The sequence below is a fragment of the Labrus mixtus genome, chromosome 21, assembly GCF_963584025.1.
Source record: "Labrus mixtus chromosome 21, fLabMix1.1, whole genome shotgun sequence".
In the NCBI taxonomy this organism is placed as follows: Eukaryota; Metazoa; Chordata; class Actinopteri; order Labriformes; family Labridae; genus Labrus; species Labrus mixtus.
This window is the reverse complement of record NC_083632.1, coordinates 8,227,058-8,247,985: the sequence shown is the minus strand read 5'-3', so window position 1 is coordinate 8,247,985 and position 20,928 is coordinate 8,227,058. Positions and strand designations below refer to the sequence as shown.

At 41.0% G+C, this 20,928-nt stretch overlaps 1 protein-coding gene across 5 annotated transcripts in view; it reads left to right on the top strand.

Moving 5' to 3' along the window:
- The window catches only part of LOC132954932 (zinc finger MIZ domain-containing protein 1-like), a 120,537-nt gene that overhangs the window by 28,442 nt on the left and 71,167 nt on the right, over positions 1–20,928 (top strand). For 3 of the 5 annotated variants that reach the window (XM_061027453.1, XM_061027451.1, XM_061027455.1), the window contains exon 2: positions 4,054–4,151. The exons of 1 other annotated variant lie outside the window; for it this stretch is intronic. The gene's annotated coding sequence lies outside the window, so the exon portion shown is untranslated. The remainder of the gene's footprint in view (positions 1–4,053; positions 4,152–20,928) is intronic. One more of the 5 variants, XM_061027452.1, reaches the window with a different exon arrangement.

Sequence of the window (20,928 nt, the reverse complement as noted above, 5' to 3'; positions counted from 1 at the left end):
GATGGTGGGGTGAGATGATTTCCAGCGTGAACTTCCACTGATCTTCTGGAAACTGAAACCTTTCTCTCCTGCTGGAAATCTTTACAATCGGACTGTCATTCCCACATTTACCAATCTAGCGTCCCCCCTCAAGTGTCTTCTTGAAAAGTAAAGATGCATATCTTGGTCGATGTCTTGAAGGCTTCAGAGACAGGAAGCAGCCTGAAGCAGGCGTCATGAGTTTTGGTGCCAAGCTTACGAAGAGGAGCAAAGTTTAGGGGGTGAACGGGAGGTCAGAAGTTCCTGCGATGATATTCACTGAGAAGATAATGATCAAAACGGTTCCTGTACTGATTTTAAAACTATGTAACATACCCATCTAAAGAGAAATGGTTAGTTAATGTTGCGTTTTCAAGTATACCCCTTACATGATTTAATTGTAATCGGCAAACATTTGAAAGATAATGCAGCTCTGCATGTTTGTTTTCTGTGCTATGTTATCACTACAGCTCATTATTTCCCTTTTCATTGAGGCCAAAAACCCTCTTAAAAACCTAATTAATTCTCTTTCCACATGCTTCATGTCCTCGTGCATTCAAAATCCACTGTGTTTAACAGTTAAAATGCTAATTTTTCCCACTGGGACTAATGGCTGCAGAGAGCTGGCTGTGTGGACAGACGGCCTGTGGCTCTCATGAGCTTTTCCCCAAAGCCTTGAGAGCAGGGCCAGGTGAGAGTTTCTCCCCAGGTGTCCCTCTCTCATTGTCCAAGCGAAGACCCTGTCTGACTCACCGGCGGGTCTCATGGCAACTTTGCACTGAATGTCTGTTCTTCATGCAGCCAGTCCAAACCCTGAGTCTGTCCAGCTCCGGTGGCTGCAGCGACAGCAGGGATTTTGACTCCATGAGGACCCAATTAAACCTGGGAGGGCCTCTGTGAAGGAATAATAACAATGATAAATGCACCTATGTGGCCGGCTTAAGCTGGGAGAATTGTTTATTGTGCTGGCCTGGTTTGACACATTTTACTCCCAGCTCCCCCCCCCCCCCCCCCCCCCCCCCAAGAATCAGGAGGTCCAGGATCTCATCTTGTGTTGTTCTGGTCGTCTATGTGGGAAAATAATGTGTATGTCCTTTGCAGTGGCTCCAAATTTTGTGAATAAAAGACCAACTAATGATCATACATTTTTAGTGTGTGTGTCGGGGTGCGGGGTAATATCTCTTTGCGTGCAATTTTTGTATGCACGAAAAAAAGGAGAAGTGTGTATTTGTGGGAAATTATCTTTTCTGGATTTTTGCCTGTTTGCTAGTCTTATTCATTCACAAGTGCATACACAGTGACGATATCAATTGTTCTGTGTTAATGCATCACTCCTTTTAGTTAGTGACACTGTTGTTGAGACTTTTGAACTGACTTCTCAGATGGGAACATTTGCTGCTTCTTTTGTTTTTTTTGTCTTTCTTAATCAAATAACTTTATATATATTGAGTCATTTTTCAGTCAAAAAAAGGAACTCGATGATCCTTTATAAAAAAAAGACTGACTAACCAATATCTATTTAAACCCTTGATGGTAAATCATGAAATAAATCCATGACAAATTTCCCCAAGGGAACAATTAAGTGTATTGTATGGTATGGTATCCTATCATATCATATCGTGCCTTATCGTAACACTTGCAGCCACTTGAGTTTCAAAAGTGTTATTTCTTCTGTCAGGTGGTAATTTTCAGAAATGGAGTGCAAATTCTCCTTTAATTAGATAACAGGCTTCTGTATTTCATTTTTTCACTTTGCCAGCAGTTTGTCAATTACTGCTTGTGGTTTTATGCTGCCAGTCAGTCTTTGTCTGGGCTCCGAGCCTCCTCCTCGCCGCGCTGCAGAGCCGTGTTATTGTACTTAAACAAATCAATTCTGTTGCAGTTGAGCTTTTTTTCCCCTCCATCCCCCGTCATTATGAACTGTTTGCAGTGCAGAGCGCATTGATTTTTCTCAGCTCTGGAAAGGCTGTTGATGAATAGCACAGAGGTATCAGGGGAGAATCTGGCTTTTAAAAAGGAGGGACCCAGCATCAACCTCCTCCTCTTCCTCCTCTTCCTCTTCTTCCTCCTCGCCACTTCTCCTCCCTCCCGACCCCACTGAGCCCACAGCGCTCCTCCACATTCTGTTTTCACAGAGTGACACTTACAATAGGGGAGAAATACTACCTGAAAAATCTTACAATGATTAGAAATAGTGTCAGGCGCGAGAGGCCGCCTTCTCCCGCTGAATGTGAAAGTACACCTTTTGGTTCCACTGTTTTTGCATTTGGAGCATCAGCCTGGTCCTGTCAACAAAAGCGTGAGCTGAGGAGAAGCCATTGGAGATCTGCTGGGGGAAAGAAATGGCCAGTATTCTGTGTTTCACCTAGCAGAAAATTATGCAAAAAAAGGGTTGCCCAAGAATTAAACAAAGAGTGTGTTAAGTTGAAAAAATGGCATGTCACATTCTTCTACACTCCATAAATTCACTCACGCTACAGAAAAACCTTGAAGGCATTTGTTTTCTTTCTTTTTCATCCACCATTTCTATCAGCTCTTTGAAATATTATGGTTGATTAAAGGACAAAGCTTGAACATAGAAAGTAACCAACAGTTTGTTTTTTTTTGCTCTTCCAGCTACTGAGAGCCACACCGCCTTTAATTATGGTTATGTTTAGGTGCTGCTTTAACCTAGACCCTTTGTTCAGAGTGAGGACTTTAATTTAACTGTCACCTACTTGACCTCTCGTGTGAAGGTCATCTATCTCACCATGTAAATGTCCTTTATGTTTAAGCTTCAGTCACGAAGAGTTACAACAGACACATCAGCCACATATTTAACAGCTGCGACACTAATGCACTGAAACATTTTTTAAATCATTTTTTTTAACAAATCTAAGCTATACCACTGAGCCTGTATGGATGTAGTATGACAGGTATTGTTGTTGTATGGTCTGGCCGAGAAAAATACTTCTGAATCTTGAAATGAAACCAAGCTAGCGGCACCTACGATCAAGTTGAGCTAACGTTCATGTGAGCGGCTAACAGGCTCTCTGGCATCCATTGTCTACCGAAGAGTGTGGGATAAACTTTTTTCATGAATCTGTTAATGTTGTGATTTTACCTGTCAGTGTTTCCCCTACCATTATATTGGGGCCCGCCCCCCCCAATGCACCCCCCCCCCCCACTCCACTATTTTGCTAACTCAATCTCAAACTGCTTCCTAAATGTTTCACTTTGCTAGCTCGACTTTTCAATATCTGCCAGCAGCACACTTTTCTTTGTTGGCACTCTAAAACCATAGTTGCTAGTGTCATCATGATATACTTTTTTTGCAACTCTTTTGTGTAAAGAGAAAGAACTGATTTTTGGGGGCATGAATTGAAGCTATGGTACATATTGATATTGAGTAGAAAGCTTACTAATAGACACCAAATTAAAGGCAATGTTAGAGGCATTTTGGATTGTGGTAAAGGTATAACAACAACAATTGAGGTATGGCAGAGTGTGAAATATGTACCAATTTTATTTTATTTTTATTTTTTTACATTGATAAAATACCTATAATAGTATAATTCACAATAATCAATGTGGTCATTTTCAAGATCTGAGTGTCACCGGGTCTTTGCATGAGAGGCCTGGAAGCATAGGCTAAGTGCAAAGCAATATTAGTGAAGGTCTCTCTTAATAGGCTTATCTGTCAATCTGGAGTGGATTGTGAATGCGCCCTGTCAGTGAACTTACTGTGCGGCGGATGTTTATGATACCATACTGATCATGTGAAGTATCAGTTGCTGTTTTGATTCGTCCTTCATGGGCACCGGAGCGTGAAGGAGCTTATCCATGCAGAGAAGGGAAGTACATCACATTAAGATGGAAGCCACTCAGAGCCTGAAGGAATCTGTGAGAAGGGAAATCATTGCTTGATTTTCAGAAAAAAAAAACAAATGCAAATGTAATATATGTCAGGGTTTGGAGAGTGGCTGATAATGCAGCGCTGATTGATGTTTTTTTTTTTTTTTTTTTTTTTTTTCTCTCTCCTCTGATTTCTCTCAGGGACAGAAACAAGAGGCGCTGAAGTGTTTCCCCTCCTGGTGTGTGAATGGGTGGGGGGGTTCTTGGTGGTGAAGAATCAAGAGTTGAAGTCAACACAGGTGAGTCTTCAAAAATAAGATTTGTTTGTACAATGGCACCTGCAGAGCCCAGGTTTTAGGGTGGATAATGTGGTTACTTTATGCTTATGTTTTTTATCTATTAGCGTTTATTCAAGCTGTATTCAACATTCTTTTTTAGTACAGTCAAGGTATCGTTAAATGGTTTATAATCTCACAACAGGTTAGACTTTGGTCAACTTTTAGAAAATAAATTTGCCCTGTTGAACAATAGGAACTTTACAGTTGATGGTCTAAGTGAATAAAGCGAGTCAATGAAGGCAAACATCTTTAATCAAGTAACTAGCCTTGTCTGTAGTCCCTCTATCACAACATTTTTAAGAGCAGGACTCATGCCTGTGCCAAAATAAATAACATAGCTATTAATGAGGCATAATTTTGTTTTTAATCCCTAAGATTTATTGGGCTCTGTGATGTTGCTTTGTCGGAAAAAGTCTATTCCTGGAAAGATGTTTTGCTGCAACAGAAGTTAAACAAAGCTTGTTAATGGAAACAGATATCTGCCTCCCCTACAATGATTTAAAGACTACAACTTTGTTTGCTCGGACATGCTCTATCCTCCTCTGTGCTCAAGTGTCTTCGGTAAACACTCAACGGCAGCAGTTTGTGTGTGGCCAGAGTCAGCTCCCCTTGCACAGCATGTTGATTTCATTGGAAGCTCCTTGGGGGGGGGGGGGGGGGGGGGGGGGGGGGGGGCTCTGAGTTAACAAAGTGCTGTGATGTGTGATCTGTTTTGTTGAATTCAAGTCCATGTGCAATTGGACAAATGTGTGCAGGGAAGGACTTTAACAGCAGGCCACCAGTTTATCCTTATGCAATATGTAGTTCAGTGTATGTTCCGCTAAAAGAGAGAATTATGTCGTGGAAAGGGAATGTAATTGGTTCGTCCACTGTATTATACAATACAGCTTCGGCTTCATGGATTAGGAATTGGGGCATCCAACATACATGCACACACTGAATAGATAAGAGTGTTTAATCTTGATTAGAGCAGTGTGAATGCTGAGAAATACGGTGCCCTGACAAACATCTGCCCGCCACACAGCTGAGTGGGATAAACCAAAGTGATTATTGTCGAAATGTCAGGCGAGGTAGGCAGTGAGAGCAAGTGGAACGAAGGGGGATATGACACGAACAGTGGCATGACACGAGTGCTTCAGTTCAGAGTCAACTCTCTCTCTCTCTCTCCCAGTGACAGATTGTTTTTCACTCTGACTATCGATGCAAGGTTGTCTTTTTTTAGGCTGGGTTTGATGGAGAGGCTGCAGTCACAAAGTGGTGAAAATCTCACTTAGGAAAATGTGAGCCACAAGATTTTAAGGCAAATAAAATCTCTGTAACTAAAGAAGTAGTTAAACTAGTTGTAGTTAAGCTAGTGCTCGTTTAGTCAGCTTAGTCTTGTCACTGATGCGCCATTGTAAGAACACTTAATAAGCTAACACATATAAAAGACCGGCCATATATCTAGAGAAATGATCCAAGCATTCCGCAGAAATGTTGGAGAGGTCTGTTACGTTGATTGTCTGATTGATAAGTCGGTAAAATCAGTTCATAACAAAAGTGTCATTTCAGTCGGTTCATGTCTGAAAGTTCCAAGGTTGTTGTTTGTCTCTGTTGCCCTAGTAAAATATGTGTATGTTTGAAAAGCCAAAACTTATTTTTGAGCTTAAATAATTGTACAAATGATGGCAAGATGTTAAATCAATTAGTTGACTTTTACAGCTTTGTACCCTGTTTCATTTCAGTTGGTTGATCCCAGAAGGTTGCTGCGTTGGTCTTTGTCTTTGCTGCGACATGCAATGTTAATGAAAGTCTGGTCTTTTTTTTTTTTTTTTTTTTTGACAAATGAATCTTACAATCAATTACTTGTTTGCTGGGTAGTGTCTAGTTGATAAGTTGATGAAAGCCATTGATGAACAAAGTCTTATTTCAGGTGGTTGATGTTTGAGGGTAGCCAGGTTGACGTTTGTCTCCGTTGCTTCAGTCGGAGCTCTGAGTAATTGCTTTCCTCTGTGAAATGTGAGGGTTTCAAACATTCTGTTAACCTTGCTAGAGGAAAAAAAAAAAAAAAAAAAAAAAGGCCGGAAAAAAAAAAGTCTACTTCCTGTCAGTGGTCTCTGTTTCTCTCTGTTCTTGTGAGATCTGGAACTGATAAGTGTGAGGCCTCTGGTAACTGAACAGGAAGGATAGAGGGCCTGGCCTCGGAGCCCCTGACTCTGCACACATGTCCAACTTCCCTCTGCACACGCAAACAAAGAGAGCCAAGCCCGCCACTTAACTTCAAGTTTCAATTCATTTAAGCCTATTAGAAGGATTATTATCCCTGGTTGGAGTGAACTCTGGTTCTGAAGAGATTTCTGTTGAATATAATAACAGGCAGGCATTTTGATTCACTAGACCTCGGCCAAATTAATGCTTAGCAGCAGCTTCACACCCGGGCCTAATCATAACTCCCTTGTTCCACTGACCGGTGTTGAGTCAAGTGGAAGTACTTTATTAAACAAGCACATGACAGAGCAGTGAGAGTTTAACATTCAACCCCAACACTCAGAAGTCTGAATGACAAGCTGTTAAACTAAATACAGTAATGGGACTGTTGTAGTACATAGACAAGCTGATGTGTCCTGAAACAACAAAAAAAACATACAATGACCTTTTCAAATTCAAATGTTACACCGGTTGGATAAAGTTGCTGGACAAAGCTGGAAGCTTGGTCTGATAAGATCCAAGGCACAAGACCAATGACATAGTACATTTTCCGATTTCAACAAAGAAGTTGATAGAAGCCACTTTGGTGAGCTTGGCATGGAAACAGAACAAGCAGTATTAAAATGTTTTTTTATTTATTTAGATGACCTGTCTGTAACTTCAGGGGTTAAGAACAAATTCCTTCAAGTCTTATGGAAGATAAAACTAAAACGCTGGAATGGAAAAAGAAGCTGTGTGGTCTACCGTTTAATAGACATCAGGAGCAGGGCTACCAAGATGTTTTTAAAAGTAAAAAATTGGACAAGAATGCCAACACTTGGCTCCAACATGAATACAAAGATAATGTTCACAATTTAACCCTGTTGAATTTATTGAACAGTTTATGTTGATGATGTTTTAACAGAAAACTGACTATCTCGGGATTTTGCCCTTGAAGCTTTTGTGTTAACATGGCAGAGATGTTGCAGACTGCTAACTCAAAGTTTCACCAATGACTTGTTCCAGATAAGGGTAGAAGGTTTTTTTTTTCTTTTCTTGTACACTTCTGGGTGAGTAATAGGGTCACACTTAAGCTAAGTTGAGTTTTTACACTGTTTTTTCGAGATCCATGTGTTATCTTATCCGTCTGGGTTTGTCTCAATACTTAACGTGGATTTAGTGTCTAATCCCATCTTGTTATCACAGTACCTTTAGTTGAAATAAAGCAACGTTGGGAGGCATTTCTTTTCTCTCTTTAGTCTATGGCAGAGATGTTCCAGGGTGGTATCCTTCCCGTGAGAAAATGCGAGATAACGTGCCAGTGTGACAGCTGAATTATGAGCCCATTAGTCACTGGAGAGAGAAAGAGGTGGATGAACATGGCATCCATCAAGAAAGCGCCTTTTTTTTTTTTTTTTTTTTTTTTTTTTGTGCAGATAGCCTCCCCCGACTGACCAGGAATCTTGTAAGTCTCTCCCACTGATGTAGGAGTCGGAGGACCAGGGGTCAGGGAGCAGGGCTGGAGCTTTCCTGGTGCTCTGCTGCTGCTGCTGCTGATGACCCGCCTGCTTGTCCTAGGAACAGAGGCAGTACTCAGTGTACTGTGACTAAAAATAGACGTGGCGTCAACTCTACTTTCCCATAGACACATACAAATGTAGATGCTCGTGCACCCTGAACCGGTGTAGGCACAAATGTACAGAGGCTGTTGATAGTCCGTGACACATGCACGGACATGTTTGATTGACAGGGTGACTGCAGCGGTACAAAGTGTGCATTCAGGACAGATGTTCTCAACAGCGCTCAGATGGTCTGACTTGACTTACAGCAGGAGGAAGCCATTAAGCAACACTTGGCTCCAAGATGAACTTCCCCACTGTTCTGTGACCCTGATAAAGCCTCTTTACATCTCGTGTCTTTGTATTGACTATCAGCTTGGCTCTACTCAAACAAAGACAATGGAAACAAAGAGAACTTAGCAAATAAAGGCCTCCCGACTTTTTCAAAGCTAAATCAAAGCTGATTTCCCTTTGACATGCCTTCTACTGATACCTTGTCCTTTTTCCTGCTCATGATGAATAAACCACATTTCACAAGCCAACAAACTTATCAGTGGCATGTGGAAATGCGTTTAAATACCACTTGGCATTGAGATGCTGTTGGCTTTTGAATGGTCTACCGTCTTAAAACACGACTGCATTAACAAGCTCTTCAGCTGCCTCTTTCTGCCATAATATCATATTTGACTTTGTCAATGAATATGGGTCGTCTAAGGTTGATATGTTCATGCTGTAAATATAACCAGGGCATAACCAGCTTAACCTGACTCATACAGCTTCTGCTCAATGTTGTATGATCACTGCCTCTTAAAAGCTGATGTAATGCAAACATTGGTAGCTCATCCTCTCGAATGAGCCCATCAGCTTATCTGACAGCCGTTTATGAAGGTGTATTAATTCGTGCCCAGATCCTCGTTGCCGTAGTTGGTGTTCATCAAGTTGTTTTACTAAGACATTTCAGAAAGTGGTATTGATTTATCTCACAAACATTAGACTAGTATTGTTACTTGTTTATTTTAAGATTTAAGCATTTTTCTCAGGACCATTCAACTGGATGTAAAGCTCTTAAATTGGCTTTATTCAACAGTTTTACAATCCCAATGGGTTCGTATGTACCCATCAAACAGTGAGAATGACTGGGTCCTAAATAAGGAACTTTTTTTGCCTAGATTGCCCTAACTTAAAAGTGTTATTGCAGCTTTAAAGGGATAGTGAGCTTTCTGAATAGGATGAGACGATCAGACAGTCCCCAAATATTATTTATTAGATAGGGCGGCATTAGAGAGACAGACATGGCGGTGATAACATTCAGCAAACATTACCAGGAACTCACAACTAGTGTGACGAGGACTATAGCCTCGGTTCTGAATTTGCTTCTATGTCATATCAAAAGCTTTAATGTAAAATATGTTGGATGGTTCCAAATTATCTCTCCATGCTCTGCAGCGTGATTGAGTGTTAGACAATGTAGTCAGATCTTGAAAGCCCAGGAATCTGCAGCAGACAGGCTGATAGGCATCAATTTCAGACTTGTTTAGTAATTTTTGGGATCAAAGGCGATGATGAGGATGATGATACTGATGCTAATCCCACTGAAGGGGATGATTGAGTCATCAAGGCAAAACAGCTGTCTTATGTGCCGCCTCCCCCCCCCCCCCCACACACACACACACACACACTAATGGCTGATGATGACGGTAACTCAGTGTAAGTGAGTGCAATTGACAGAGGAGTTGGAGCTTCCTCGGGGAGGAGCGAGGAAGGCTGAATCTGAGCAGAGGGAAGCAGGCAGCAGGGTGGCCATGAAACATTCATGCACCTGGGGACTCTTTGCATAAGGAGAGCAAGCTGAGCCAGTAATGAAGTAAAGAGCAGAGGACTTTTAATGGCTCTGTTTGTCCTTTTATGAGATTAGCTTTAGTCTGGCTTCTTATATGAATTACATTTAAACCCTAATTGCATACAGGGCTTAAGTGATGACTTGTACTTGCAGAAAAAAGGGTCCTGCCGGCTGCAGTGACTTGAAGAAAACATAACTCACATTTGGAATAATGTAAATGTGATTAGCTACAAGCTACAAATGTCTTAATGTTGGGGTTCCAACTTGTTTGGGGGGGGGCTTGGCTGCTGAAATACTTAAGAATATCAGGTTATATTTCTAGGTAATACAATGTATTTGATAACCTATTAGCTGCCATCAGACCAATGCAAACATTAGCTTCTAACGACTGCTAAGCCGTCGTCACCTTTAGCTAAAATGTGACTGAATGCTACCATTGCTTTTTTTTGTATTCAACAGCCACTTACTAGTGCCTCATTGCTGCCATTTGTTTTTATATTCACTTCCTGGTTATTATTACCTTTTGCTAAATAGTGACTGAATGCTAATATTACCATTTCATTCGGTCCCTTCCTTGCTTTACCAATAGCTAGAAAGTTACGCTAAGAATGGCTTAAAATTGTCGCTAAGTGTAATGATTACCATGAAGCGGCTGTATGCTAACATTAACTGTTGTCTCTGAGTAGCTAATGAGTTATAAATGTATCATCTTTACAAAAATATGCTCTAATGTTCCTCCAGATTTCTACTTTGCATTGTATGTTGAAGTGGTGAAACGATAATGATTCGTCAGATTTTTACGAGTTTATTGATTTAACAACCAAGAACCCAGGGTCACGACGTAACAACAGCATTTTAGCCTTCCACTCCAAAAGTGACATCACAGGGAAATGTGGTCTATTGGTAGCACAGGTGTGCGGCTGGTTATAGCTCAAAGTTTGACAGCAGAAGGGGAGTTATTCATGACAACGGAGCACCAAATGTGGACATCCCCCAGTTGTGCCGTCGGAACAGTTGTCCCTCCTAAACTCACCGTGCTTAGTGGCTGCGAGCTCGCGCAGGGACAGAAAAGGCGAAAGAGAGAGGAGCAGAGGAATGGCAAGATGAAGAAGACGAGAGGGGTAATATTTAGACAGCTGCACGTGTAGTGCCATGTATCGCTGTCAGGGGAAAGGGGGGTTCAAGTGGAGGGATATTTTGGTGTCTTCTGCAAGGCCTCAGACAAACTCCGGCTGCAGTATTTATGTCAGTGTGCCCTCCCGACAGCAGACCGTAAATCACAGTTCACAGGAATGTATAGATGTACAAACAACTGCTACTTCTGTTGCAAAATAACAGTATATTATATGTCGGTACTGGAACAAAAAAAAAAGACAGCTTGTTCAAACTAAACTCAATCCATAAGAGAAGCACCTCTGAAAGTGCACTGTCAATGTCTCTGTTCTCTGCCTCACCCAGCAGGACGCGGTACACTACGGCGGTTGTGTGAGACAGCTGGTCACATGTCCGCGGTCCTGTGCTAGACTGGCCCTCTGCCTTGAGGTGGTGGACGGCAGCTGACTGCTCTGATTCACTGGGAACTCGACTCGTGTGTTGTGTGCCTCACAATGGACTGACTCATGGGGAGTCGACGCCGAGCTTGTTCAGTGTCCATCTCTCAGCCGTTTTGCGGGACCTTTCTGTTTGCCTCCTTTGTTTGGCTCCCAGTTTTGATGAAGATAGAGGTCTTTTATTATGACCGTGTTTTTTTCCTGAGTTTCCCCCTTTTTTTTTTTGATTTCAATAGAGAGCGGTCAGTTTTACTCGGCCCCTCGCTCTATTGCTAACTCTTGCTGGAGAATTTTGCATGGAGGTGTTGTCAAAAAGAGCCCACTTCACATAAATCCCAAGCGTACATTAATGATCCAACACTGGTTCCCCAGAAAACACGAGTTTAAGCCAAGAATTACATTGAACAATACCATACTAGTTCCGTTTTAATGAATGTATTCGTACATATTAAAGCCTATCTGATTCCATGTTAAGAGTGTCTCTTAACTATATATGAATGCAGCAAGATTTCTTCATTTCAATATTTGAATGCATCAAATCATAAATACATTAGCTCAAATTATTTTTACTTTTCAATTATGTAAAAAATGAACTTAAAAGCGACAGATATGAAAATCACCATATTTCAAACCCCTATACAGATTCAGCTCAAGCCAAAGCCAATGTCGCCATTACTGGTTGTTGCTGTACCATAAAATGTTTTTTTTGGGGATTCAGTCGTCCTGGTAGTCAGAACAATGACTGATCATCACAGCGTGCAGTGGAAGTATTTGTCAGTGTATCGTATCAAATAATCGTATGGGAGCAACAGAATTTCAACTGGATTGATCACTGGAGGTTCACAGCTGAACACTTGTTGGGGATTATATTTAGAAAAATCCTTGGAATAAACTAAATTGAGGCAGGATTTCAAAGCTCTCACACAGGTCATCTTCGGCCTTGTAGTAAACTGTTGAATTGATTTGGTCTTGTTACAATGTAGTCTGCCAATGATTTGAAAGTTTGTGTATTTGACTACTGCAGTGTCACCAGATGATTTCGCTTTTCAGGAAAGTTAATCCAGATTTTTTCCTTTTTTGGACCAAACAATCCTGCTTTGTTTGATCGTTGGTTGGTTTGTTGTTTGTTTGTTTGTTTGTTTGTTTGTTTGGGAAGTCCTTTGAGTGAATGTAGAGGCTTCGTTTTTGCGACCCTGTATCTGTTTGAAAGCAGCATACCATGGAGAAAATTTTAATTTTAATATGTATGAAAAATAAGGTTCTTAATAGAAAAGGGCTGTTCGTGCTTCCCTGCTTCCTTTTGAACAGATTTCCATTAAGCTGTATGATCACCAAAGAGCCACCGGTTCCCTTTGTGCTCTTGAATAAACTCTTTTTTTTTTTGCTTGTCGAGAGCATTCAGACAGCATTAAATCTCTACCTGCGGTCACTCTCACTCCCCTATCACATAATAAAATGTGCAACAGCCGCTCAGCAGCCGTTAATTGCTGTTGGATATTAGAGTGAGGTCTCTTAAGATACTGACCTTGCTTTAGCCAATCATAACAGAGCATGTTACCAGGGTTGAGCTGTGATCACAAGAGTCCCTGCAGCACGGGAACCAGGAATTAATAATTCAGGCATGCTGCTCGCACGTTTTTCCGGACACCACGTTTAATGACATCTATAATGGCATCTTTGTGAGGGATTAGTTGTGATGTGGGGATATCAAAGCAGGAAATGCACCAAAGTCCAGTCAGACAGCTCTCTGCATGCCAGGTACAAAAACAAATGAAACGGAGAGGAATGAGGATTTAAGATTTTCATTATAAAATCATCATCTATAAATATGCCTTGCTTCTTCTCGTTATGTGCAAACTTCACACTGACATGCTAAAACTATGTTAATTAGGCTTGCGCAAATATTTATTGTACGAGGATATTACAAGATTAGAGCATTTGCTCTCAATATTTACATCCCTGCCACAGTGTTTAGCTTCTACAGCGCGAGGAAAAGGTTGCGTTTTATAATGATCTGTAGGCGAGTTTCATCTGACCTTTTAGAGGCAGGGTGGCACTGCGATGGAGGGAAAAATGTTTTCTTTTAGTTAGGGAAAACGGGAAATGGTAGAGTTAGGTTTTTTTTGCCTCTTTGTCCTCTTGATCATGGATGACAGCTTTTGAAATAGAAAAAGCCTCTGATTTGCCAATACATTTTGTGTGTCTTCAGATCAGAGAATGTCCATCTTTGGAAGAGAAGAACAGTTTCTGTTGGACTTTTTCAGTGCAATTTTAGGGATAAAGAAATAGCATTTTTCATAGTTATGATATTAAGAGCGATTACAACAAACACATCCAGTCTGAATTTTTCTCATTAATAAGGGAATAATTATTTGATCTAAACACACTGGATGGAGTCCTGAATAAAAACCTTACTTTAACCTGAATTTGATACAAACAGATGAAGCTCAATACTGAACAATGTTGTTGCACTCATGTTTTTTTCAGTCTGTGTAGGCCCAACTTTCAGAACATGAAAGGAACATGTCTTTACAATGGCACATACAAGTGTTAATACAGGTGTCTGTATGGATAACCTTTGCGGGATGTCACCTGTGTGACATTGAACAATTTCAAACATGCACTCTGTTATTTTAGATATACCAGTTGTGTTATCAAAAACTTTAAATATCGATCTTTTCCTACACTTTTTCGGAGTATAGTAGAAAAAAAGGAGCAATATGTAACTCTGACACCTAGCGTTTAAAATTCCTACTGCAGCCCAAATTCTAAACATTGAAAGGAGCTGTCTCCCCTGCCCACTTCTACCTAGAGTCATGCGGGTTGCCAGGTTGCTGCGGAAGCTTCAGTGTTTAGCCAGCTCTTCATCGGTCTTGAAAATTTATCCTAGTTTTACCACGTTTCTGCTCGTGGAGCTTATTAGAAAAAATACCTTGACTTTTAATGTCAGGTGCCCACTTCCATCACTGCAGCACGTGTTGGTTTGCCGTGATATCTGGCAAACCGAGGGGTGTCCAAAACGGCCCAGTGGGGGTGCCTTAAAACCAGCCTACTTTCTCAAAAAACAAAAACAGACCACTCCGGACCTGAATCGAAACTTATGATGAGGACATACTGTCTGCTGCATTGTTGTCAGAGAAGCCAGCACTTGGCATGTTGATATAGTAAGGTCATTTTCTGATTTAACTCAGTTGATATCTTACATATTGCTCCTTTAAAACACTTTTAAAACCTGAGACAGTTTTGAAAGTTTGGACTTCCTGATACTGGATTTGTAATTTGATTATGAAAAATCTGCAAGCAATTAACTGAATCAAGTTATGCTAAAGTTTGAGGTTGATATTTTCCCTTTAAACTCTTTAGAATTAAAATACACACTCACTTTATTAATAGATACATTGATATATAAGATGAATGCAGCAGGAAAGTAAGTTAGTGACAAAAAACTGTCAGGCACTGCAGCTCTCCCAGCTTCTCAGTGTATTTGCTGTAAATAGTGCTTAGCAACAGCAAGGTTACTGACTCTGGCTGCATCTGCATTATGCTAATATGATGAGAGCAGGAAGCCAATGGAGGCTAGTTGCACTGGATGGCCCAGGGGGTTGGGGACACAAACGCAAGAGTCATCATGGAAATGAGCAGGATGGCTGATAGCTCAAACAACATCCTTAATAAGAAGACTAAGACTGCTAAACCAGACCTCTTCTTCCAGAGCGTGCTGTTATATTTCTCTCAAAGTGAAAATCTTTCTTATCAAGACCCCCCCCCCCCGAGCAAACATGCAAACAATCTGGCCTGTGTGTTTCTAGTCACATGGGCCTGAAGTGCTGGAGAGTCAGCGTGTCTGTCTTGGTATTTCCTGAGGCTTCATAAACATACAAAGATGCTCTCTTCTTCTCTGTATTTCTTCCTCTTTCTGTCACATACACACTAGCTATTGTATTGCAGTGACTTTGGAATAATAGTTTAATGGTTTACTGATCACTCCTGGTTTGTAACAAAATAGAACAACTCAGTATGAAGGTAAATCAGGGTGGAAAAGTCATCTTTTAGTCTATGTAACTCTTAATGGGCTATAAAATCTTTTAAAAAATTGTTTTTTTTTAACCATGTTGACTTACCTGATTAAGGAACAATAACAAAATGGTAAGTATGATATCAAATAAGTTAGATTTCAGGAGCTTAAGGTAAAAAAATGCTGGGGATCCTTGTCAAATAAAAGATGACATTAACTCTTCAAATTCCATAAAACATTCAATTGTACTTTATAGCTTTCATTTTTTGAAGATAAATCTCATTTTCAATATGCTGCAGTTGTAGCTAGTATAACTTTGTGAACCTGCATCCAACTATGGGTCACCCTGACTTCTTTTTGTGTGCGAAAAAAAAAACCAGAAGGAAGTGTGACTTCTTTTTGCACTTCCCCTTTTTTCCTAATCTCACCACATTCATCAGAATTATAGATTAACAGAAAATGAACTAACACCAGATTTAAACTCAAACTGTACATCCAGCAGAGGAAGCTTTAACCACAGCAGTCTTTTTTTTTTTTTTTTTTTTTTTTTTTTCTCAAATCCTCTTCCTCTGCGTTTATCTCACTAAAAAGCATATTTTTAGCAATTAAAGCAGCCGCTCTAAAGCCATTAATGCATGCTGTTTGTATGATTATAGCGCTGGACTCGGACTCCTAGGATGGCCATGCATTAAATCATTATTTGATTTAACCACTTGAAGTGTGTGTGTGTGTGTGTGTGTGTGTGTGTGTGTGTGCGTGTGCTGGTTCATCTAATTGATTTGGAGTGTTAAAGTGCAGGGTTCAATGAATACTCTAATCAAAACCTTGGAGGCTGCTGCTAAACGCTAAAGAATGATTTAATGTGTCTCAAGCACATACTTTGAAGTGTGTGTGTGTGTGTGTGAGTTTTGTGTCAACAGACAGAGTTTGATTACCAACTTCAAACTCAAAATGTGAGGATTTATAGCTCTCAGGTTGTAATAGAATAAACTGACATGCCTTACAAGCTCCCATTTCAACCTCCACGTGCGTGTTGTCATTATCTCTCCCCGATAATCTCCTGTTTTTTTTTTGCCCTTTTAGTCGCCATCTAACACAATTTCATGGTGTTGATACCAGATCTGAAAAATTCAATAGCTGAGCATGTATGCTGGGATTATAATTTGGAGTCTCTGTGGGAGATGTAGGTCAACTGAAAGGCTCTGTTTCCTCAAATATTGTAATCCCCATTTGTTCTGCTTTTGCACCAGAGACGCAGCTTTGAGGTCTTTGTCAGGCGACAATGCGCCGGCCATGACGGTGGCTGTTAGCGCTGTTTCATGCCATGATTTCTTTTCTCTGCTTTTGTGCCAGTTTGCGTTTCAAAATTATTTTAGTAATTCTTGCGTTCTTTTAGTTCCTCCATTTTTCTTAAATTTTCTAAAGAAAGAAAAACTGTAAAGGAAGAGCTCAGTTTCTTCCTCTCTGCTGCGTTCCTCCTTTCACTCTGCGCGCTGCACCAAAGCAGGTCATGTTTATGGTTGAACTGGGGAATGGGGTCAGCAGGATATACCCATTTAACCTTGCAGGAGACCTGCAACACAGAGAGAGGAAGTCATTCATTTAGTCCTGCGTGATAAAGTCAGGTTGGGTTGTAAAGTCTGCCTTTTCATTCATAAAAAAAAACAACAACAACTACAACAATGTACTTTTCTATCACAGCGCTTCAACTGATTCTGTGTAACAGCCACACACAGCCAAACTAATTTCACGCCTGTTTCTCGGAACTGCAGGAATACGTTTGTGAAATCATGTGTGAACATAAAAAATGGATTTGTTTATATATCACTCCAGTATAATGTTGTTGTTGTTATCCTGTGACAAAACCTGGCGTACCTTGTATGAGAGGGGAAAAAAGGAAAAGATTATTCATCTTGCTGGCATGTTTTTCTTCAGCTCCTGTGTTGTCTAAACCTGATAACAAGTATGGCACAAGACAAGGCTGTCCATTGAAGAAAGTATTTTCTCCCCCCCCCCAACAAAAGTCATTATGCTGGATCAATGCTCCCCGGAGAAACAGCAGGGCTCAAACGCAGCACACACAGAGATGGACGAGTGCGTCAGAATATGTCACACCCCGAAGACTTCTTTTTTGATGGTGCAGCAGGCCAAGAAACACAATGCATACCTGCAATTACCTGGATGTTATTCAACCTCAAAACTCATCTAATGTCAGTCATACCTTTCTGAGAGAGAGAGAGAGAGAGAGAGAGAGAGAGAGAGAAAAAACCCATTAAATCACAGCCAATCACGTGGCGGTAGTAGTGGAGGGTTTGCCCAAGAAGACATATTTTCACACTTTCCTTCTAAATGAGATTCAGACAGTTGGGGACTTCTTGTTCTGATTTTCAGATCTATGTCTCTAACTCAAGACAGGTATACACAGGTGATAATTAGCCTCAAGTGATGTCACTTAAGTCAGCAATTACACAAAAATTTGAAGATTTATTTTTGGGCTTTTATGTCTTATTATAGGACAGGACAGTGGATAGAGTTGGAAATTGGGGGCAGAGAGAGAGAGAGAGAGAGAGTGAGAGATAGTGAGAGTGGGGAATGACATGCAGAAAGAAGCCAAAGCTCAGACTCTGCTGGGCCACTTCAGGGACTAAAGCCTCAGTACATGGGGCCCACAAATTAACCACTAGGCCACCAGCGCCCCAAAGAAATGACAATTTATTTTTTTTAAAATGAAGAAAATTCAAAATTGTAAAATCTTAAAATCAACATAATAATAAGTGACTTTATTCTGCATATTCAGCTGATGCCTCATCTCTGCTTAAGGCTAACAGCTCATGGCTTGATTAGCCGCTAGCACAGCACAACTAAAATAATTCTAAACGGTCGCTGTTTCTGTTGCATTGTGGGTTTTTGTTGGAAGAAGGATGCATTGTAACAAAAACATATTCTATCTCCTGTTCTACTGCTTTGATTAAGCCCCCTTTTTTTTTTTTTTTTTTTTTTTTTACTTTTTATCTGGAATTGTGCATCATAGGTATTGTAACACAAGTCAGTGGAGTACCTCGAGTTAGCTCATTAGATGCTTCAGTGGTTTTAGTCAGACATATCAAGTGGATTTCTTCCAAAGTCTGTCTTTAAAGCACAAATTTCTCTCTTTGTTTAAATGTCCCACTGCAGCAGCTCAGCAAGGAAACTCTGTCTGGGGAAATATTGAACTAAAAATACTCTCAACTGAAAAACTTTTGAATGAAATGTTCCGAGAGAGAAACTAGGACAGTTGAAATTGAAAGAATTATTTGGTAACTAATAGGTTGTTTGATGTAAGCACGTCCGTGTTTATTTTGTTGCATACCTCCTTTAAATAAGAATAAATACAAAATTATTGAGATGGGGAAGGCTGACATGAGGGGAAAAAGTGTGCCTATGTTCTCCAGTTTCCTCAATTCCTTAACTTGTGTCTGTCTGTCTCTGTCATCAGCCTGCAGTCTGTCTGGGTCAGTCAAACATGACAGCAGCACGTGTATGTGTGGACAGCACATTTAACTTCTCTTTTTTTTTTAATCTTAAATGTTTGTACCCTAGGGTTGAATAACATCTCATTTAAAGAGTAGAATCAGATAATTGTGTTTGGGAACTGACTATTTCCTGGTGAAGTGGACGGACAAGGCTATGAAACAGCCTTCCTCTCCATCTGCCAGCATGGCTTCATGCTACATGGAGCTATGTGGCGGTGCTGGATCTGCTCAAGGGGGTTGGAGGGGGGGGGGGGTTGTTTCCGTAAATAGCCCACCCTGTGTTAAGAACTGTGCTCGGTGCAGTCCTGACCTCACCAACCACGCTGCTGCTGCTCACATTTCCTCACAGCGCTGGCGAGGCTGCAGAAGTCAGCGCTGACTGTTTCTCCACTTTATCCAGGTCAGATCTCATCTACTCGTGCTACTAAAGCACTGACGCTCGTGACCCCGGTGCCCCCCCCCCCCCCCCCCCCCCCCCGCCCCCTGCGCTGCCAGCCAGTGTCAAAATAACACAAGAAGCATCTCTGCGCCCGCTCTGCCTGCTGTTATGAAATCACTCTGCCCTCATTTGTGTCTCTAAATATCTACGCTGGGATACATTTTCAGATCAAAACAAAGTGTCTGCTCCGCTTGATTCCCGTATTCCTCCACATTAAGCAGTTTAAGAGAGTGTGCCTCGCAGCGTATGTGACTATATGTGTGTGTGCGTAGAAGTAGGTCATTGATTTGGAACTTGGACACTGATTATGTGCTGGCCTAGAAATGGGCTATAATCGGTGTCTCTCACACCAAAACAGCTTTTTCATTTTCAAGTAGCAGTTATTTCAAGGTCGGGACAACAGTCGTCTCTTTCTGCACATACTTGCAGACTTTATTTACCTCTTTTCTCACTTTCACAAGATTGTTGTTGCTTGGATCTGTTCAATCTTGTTAGATTGCTCATTTAAGGATACATTACAGCTGCAAAACAAAAACAAAACACTCTGAATATCATGTTCATCTCCTCTAAAGAGGGACTAGAATGTACCAAATCTGCAGGCATGCCCTGTTCTGTCCTTGATAGGGGTTTGGTTGTGCTCATTCGGATGCCATTTGAGCCAATAATGTAAATATTCGAGGTCTTTGAACAAGCCAAGACGTGATCTAATCTGTGACACACAGTCTCCAGCAAACTCTCCTGGAACACTGTGGGGGGGAAAAAAAGAAAAAAGAAAAAAGAAAAAGGGAGTTTTCTTCAAGACCATGTTGGAGTAAATCTTGTGCTCAAAGCTGGGAATTAACTGTCAGCTAGCATCATCACAACTCTCCCTCTCTCTGTCTGTCTTCATAGCTGCAAGCAAGCGCTGGATAAGCAGTGGATTTTCCTGCAAACGGCCTCAGGATGAAGCTTTGATATTGTTTAGTAGATGTAACTCGATATAAATTCATCTCTGCTTACAGTACACGCTGATATTTAGCTTACAGAACGAGCTGTACTCCCAGACTGGTGCTTGTAAGAGGTCGAAAGGGCATGTTTGTGTACTTCCTGTTCTTTTCCTTCTTCCTGGCTCGTGTGGGTCGAAAGTAAACATTCGAAGCGTGCTAGCATGAATGGGGATCTCTTATTTTTAACCCCCTAGACCCCTATGGAGTAATAGAATCCGAAAACATAAAAGAACTGACAATTACAACCCTATTACTACTCTATCTTTAATTTGATACCACAGAAGTGCTGGAGTGAAACCATTAAAATAAACCACCAGAAAAAAACAAAACAGAAAATAGTCCTAAAACCATCAAATAAATAACACTGATGAAATCAAACTCATTTTTTTGTCCAAACTTTATGGCGATAGTTAAATCCTAGACATTGCTCTTTAGCCATTTTCACACATGCACTCCTGAAGATTTCAGGACATGCTGCCCCTGAAACCTTCCTGAGTTGCTTGCTCACATATGTCCCTCACAGCAGGGGGGGGGGGGGGGGGGGCTTTCTCTGTCGGACAGGAGCGGAGCGGGGCTGGGGGGGGGGGGGGGGGGATCTCATGAGGCAGGACTTGATGTTAATTGGCGGACGTATCGACACAGTCCGATGCAGTGATGCAGATTTTTGTTGC